This window comes from Eschrichtius robustus, chromosome 11, assembly GCF_028021215.1.
Source record: "Eschrichtius robustus isolate mEscRob2 chromosome 11, mEscRob2.pri, whole genome shotgun sequence".
In the NCBI taxonomy this organism is placed as follows: Eukaryota; Metazoa; Chordata; class Mammalia; order Artiodactyla; family Eschrichtiidae; genus Eschrichtius; species Eschrichtius robustus.
The window spans coordinates 14,678,029-14,683,355 of record NC_090834.1 but is presented as its reverse complement, the minus strand read 5'-3'; positions in this window follow the sequence as shown (position 1 = coordinate 14,683,355).

Here is a 5,327-nt window from a genome sequence, read left to right as displayed (position 1 = left end):
CTGAGACTCAAAAAAATTAAGTAACATGCCCAGGACCGCATGGCTGGTAAGGGGAAGAGCTGGATTCAGGCCAGTGCTCCTGACTCAGCGCTCAGGGGGTACAGAAGCAGGGACACCTCCCTCTGACCAGAGCATCTGAGACCCCTCAGACCACAAACACCAACCGAGGGGGACCATAAGCAAGTCTGTACAATCATGAGAGGACCAGATGGGTTTCCTGTGGGCTTGAAAAGGTGCATCGTAACTAGCAGGTAAAGCACCTGACAGAACCTTTCTCGCTGTCTGGTTTTATCATAGTTTTATCACACCTGAGTCCCAAAGGAGGAAACTGGGTCCAGGAAATGTTAAATGATTTACCTAAGGTAAATAATGGCTAAAAAAAAATAGCTCCACGGATAAACAGAAGAGTCAGACTTTATAATACCAAGTCCTTCTTTCCTCCCCACCATTTCTCTCCCGGTGAAAGTTTAAAGGACAATTCAGGACAAGCAAAGGGGAGTATGACTTTTCAAAGGCAATGTAAACTTTGTGGGGTTCTTTCACAAGCCTCAGCCTGCATCACAGATGGTCGTTCCCTAGTTCAGGTAAATTGCAAGGTTTAGAGAACCCTGCCAAGCTTTAAGATCCATCCACTCTTCCCAAAGGCAAACCCCCTAAGGGTCCCTGTCAGTCTAGGTGTCCTGACTCCTGCTGGCTCTCCTGTCCCCTTCAGCCATTGTGCAGTCATTGCATTCAGGTGTGCAGAAGTGGGGGCACCTTCCTGCCCATCAGATCCTGCGGGGAAGGGAAGGTGGGCTGGATGGACCCACTGTCCTGGGGCAGAAAGAAAACTGAATAAAGTAGAATTGTTGAGAGAACTCAGAGAGGCTGCAGAGAAGGGACTGCTTCTCCTGAGACCAAAGGATGGCCCTCAGGTGGGATTTGTAGGAGCGGCAGGTAACAGCAGCATCACCTAGAGGCAAGGGCTCTGCACTGGGGAACCAGGGCTTCCTTCAGTTTGACTCAACCCAACAGGCATGTACTAATACCTCACTCCTGCCCTTCACAACATCTTGCCACATGACCTGGGGAGAGCTAGCACAATGCCTCTGTGTCTCAGTTTCCCCATTTGTAGAACAGGAATTGTTACATCCTCGCCCTCTCCCCTGGCCCTACCTGGAGTTGAGAGCTGTGCCTGAATACAAAGGCAGACCCTTAAATGACAGCAGCTGAACAGCAGGCTGGCAGCAGGATAACGGCAGGCCACCTGACACCTCCCGTCCGCCCCAGGCCCTGCCCCAGAGCCATTATACGCTGGGACAGGGCCAAGGTACTCAGCTCAAATTGCCAACAGGTCAGCACCTATGTGGCTTAGAACAAGGCAAAATGGTTTCTAATGCAGCAGCCGAGGCTGAGGTTGGTCCAAAGGAAAATGTGCTGCCGATAGGACACCTCAGCACAAGGCAGATTGAGTGAGGATGTTTCCAGAGGCCCCTTCGTGCCAGGGCTTGCATACCCACCTGTGCGTGGCCCGGACTGGGGGGATCTGCCTGGAGACAGGCTAACAATTCAGAAGACCGTTGAAAGCCAGCATGATTTGTCATCTCTGAGAACCTTCCATGCACTCAGGGCTACTGCATCACAGCCAGGCTTGTCTCAGGAAACTCACACCCTCCTCTCTTGACTCATGATCTCCCAGCCCTCACTTCATGTCCCCTCTCATCACCTTACCTGTCATAGCTGAGGCACCCAAGAGAGAGGGTACTTGCTCCAACCTGGCAAAGGCATCAGCCTGCGGATGGAGAGGACATAGCTGCTTGCCGTCAGGTTGGGGGTGGGATGCAGGTACACGGGTCAGAACAGTGTGAGGTCCCTCAGAGCAGCCCCTGAGCACCTGAGGCAGCCGATGGCTGAGCCCCACTCTGCAAGCTGACTGGAAGCAGCCTCTGGGTCCCCTGGCTCACCCAGAGATCTTTCCCCACCCCCTCCCTGGGGTTTTCCTCCCTGCTATGTCACCAGCCTTAGCAACCTAGCTGCCACCTGCCAGAGCCACAGAGGTCCTGCATATCCCATCACCTAGCAACAGCAGCATCCCTGCTCTAGGTTTTCCCAGAGAGACCATGGGAAGCCAGGGCTTTAGACCCCATGGGAGCCTGAAGCTGCCACAGGCCAGATCAGGACCAGAAAGCCCCTTTCTGCAGGCCCCTGCTTTTCTCCCTTCTTCTACACCCCAATCATCCCAGCTCTGCCCCTACCAACTTCTTTCCGGAATAAGGAATGCAGAGTCAGCATTGTGGAGAAGAAGAGAGAAGAAACAAGTCCCCAGGGGCAGGGTGCTTGGCAAAGAAAGCAGACAACGAAGCTGGCCAGGCTTTCTGTTCCTTTGGCCTCTGTGAGCATTTGCCTCTTCATTGCCTCATTATTAGCCTGGTGGTACCCATTTCATTGTGTGGTTAGTAACCTCTTATCTGCTTCATCACCTCTGAGAGTTCCCAATTACCCAAAGGGAACTTGAGGTTCAGAGAGGTTGAGGAGCATGCCCAAGGCCACCCAGCAAGTAAGAAGACAGGGCAAGATGAGGGCTCATACTCCCCCAGCTGGGTCTTTGTCTTCTCTGCAGTACACTTAATCCTCACCCCCATTTAAAAACAAGAGCTGCCTTACGTTTGATTTATCATCTCTGAGCTGGAAGGGAAACAGTTGAGATATTCTTCTGTGATTTGCAGCTGAGCTAAACCCAACCAGGAGTTTCTTGGGATCTAAAACAGCAGGGGCTGGGCTTCCCTGGTGGCGCAGTGGTTAAGAATCCGCCTGCCAGCGCAGGGGACGTGGGTTCGAGCCCTGGTCCGGGAAGATCCCACATGCCGCAGAGCAACTAAGCCCGTGCGCCACAACTACTGAGTCTGCGCCCTAGAGCCCGCGAGCCACAACTAGTGAGCCCGCATGCCACAACTACTGAAGCCCACGCACCTAGAGCCCGTGCTCCACAGCAAGAGAAGCCACCGCAATGAGAAGCCCGAGCACCACAACAAAGAGTAGCCCCCGCTCGCCGCAACTAGGGAAACCCAGCTCGAGCAATGAAGACTCAAAGCAGCCAAAAATAAATAAATAAAATAAAATAAATTTATAAATGAATAAATAATAAAACGGCAGGGGCTGAGGAAAGAGAAAGGAAGGAGAAGCAGGTGAGAAAGGTACAAAGCAAATGGAAGAGAGGGAAGAAGGGGTACTAATATCAATAAAGTCCCTACTAGGTGCCAAGCACTGCAGTAGGCCCTTACCTCAATACAGTCTGGGAGGAAGGTCTTCTTACCCTTGTTTATGGACGATTTAGCAGATTCAGGAACCAGGCAGAGGTGGGTTTGCCTTCAGACTGAGGAAGGGCTGGGAAGATGCCGGGGGTAATTTCTGCATGTTGACTGCATGCTAATTATATGCAACTAGACTTCATTGCAGGGGAGCGGAGAATCAGAAGGACCCAGTACCAGCTGATGCCGACCAGATAGGTTCCTGAAACAGTGGGGAAATGAAAACAACTGTCCGCCAAGTCCAAAAGGCTGGCCCCAAGGGCTGGATCTGTTACTTACTTGCTCTGGGGCCATGGAGACCACTCAATCTATAGGAGTCTTGGTTTTCTCTTGTGTAAAGTGGGGATAATTTCTCAGGGTTGTTGTGAGAGTATTTAATCCTCACAGCATTTACGAAAGACATACAACAATAGCCAACTGCAGAATTAATTTTTCTGCCTCCACATTTGGATCTTGGATTAATGTCTTTCTGCCACCAGTGACCAACTGAGAAACAGGGAAAGAAGATTCTCTGGGTGAATCAGAAAATGGGTGGGTGTTTTTCAACTAACTAACTTCCACCCACCCACCCCACCTCCCACCTCCTCCAGCTCGGGCCCCAGAGCCCCAGGTATTCTTGCCCTTCCATTTGACTCCAGACAGAAAGTGCCTCATTCCTGGATGAGCCCTGGGTCGGACCCCGGTGGGGCTGGCCCCATGAGTCAGGGCTCTGACGCAAACTGAATCAACAGAGCAGACGGGCCTGACCCAGCCAGTGGCCCCGACCAAAAGGAGAAGGCGAACACCTCTGCGTGCGCTGGGGGCGGCCTAGGCTGTGGCAGTTGTGGCCAGGGGCTGAGTTCAAGTTGGGGGTAACCAGAGACGCCTCCAGCAAAGCAGAGGAGGCACAGCCGGTCTTCGGTGGCCTCTCAGCCCTCTTCCCTCCATCAGCTACAGGGCAAAACATTTCCCCTGTCTGGCTGGTTTTCTCTCTACTCCAGAGACCCTTTCAGCCTTGCACACCGTGATCAGGAAGGGACCCACCACAGTGTTGGGGGCTGGGTCAGATCGCAGAGCCTTACCTGGTCGCCACATCTCTCAGCCTCCCTCCCTCCTTCCCCCAGCTCAGGATTGATTCTGGACTGAAAGGCGACACAGCTGCTGGGATCCCCATCTTTATCCTGCTCAGGAAAGTCACTGGCATTGATGTTGCTCAGCTGCCACTCGTAGGCCTAAAACGCACCCAACTCCCTAAGCATTATCCCCGATGCCCTTGACTTTCAGCAGAAAGCCCTTCCCAGAATTTTAGCAGCTCTTCATCTGTGATCTCTGTGCTGGAGATGTTTGCCAGAGAGGCTTCAAGAAAAGCCAAAGAGTGGGCCACTAAATGGAAGAAGCCAGGCAGCATAAGAGGCAGAGCAGAGCAGCAGGAGGATGGGAGTTTGAGCCTCAAATCCCTCAGCAGAACCAGGCGGCTGCTTTTTTATTTTCACTTTGACCCTCAGGTGCACGGCCCTGGATAAATCATAATCATTGATTCATGGCATTTTTCACTATTGGTCCATGCGGGGCTCCCTGTAACTCACCACCTAGTTACACAGTTTCAGCAACGTAATAAGCCTCCATAAACCCACCACCCAAAACAAAAGCTAGAATTTAACAATAACCTACATCTAACCAGGAGATCCCCTTGCTGAGGTAGGTGGGCGAGTCCCTTTTGTTTATCAATTCAACAAATCTTGATTGTACATCTTCAATAGGCCAGAGATGGTGCTAGAATCATCCTGGTTCCATGTTCACCATTTCTTTGCTTTTTTGTAATAAAAAAGATTCTGTGTTAGATGAAATCTTCTGGGACTTAATTTTTCCTTTAATATGAAATTGCTCACACCGTTCATATTACTTTGTGGCACCACAGTTCATGTGTTTTGACTGCAGCATAATATTCCATTGTGTGAATTACCTCAGTCAGTGTCTTCAAGGCTGGCCTGGGACTGAACCCTGAAACTGCAATATTTTCCTTAATTTTTTCATTCAACAAAGATTTATTAAATACCCACT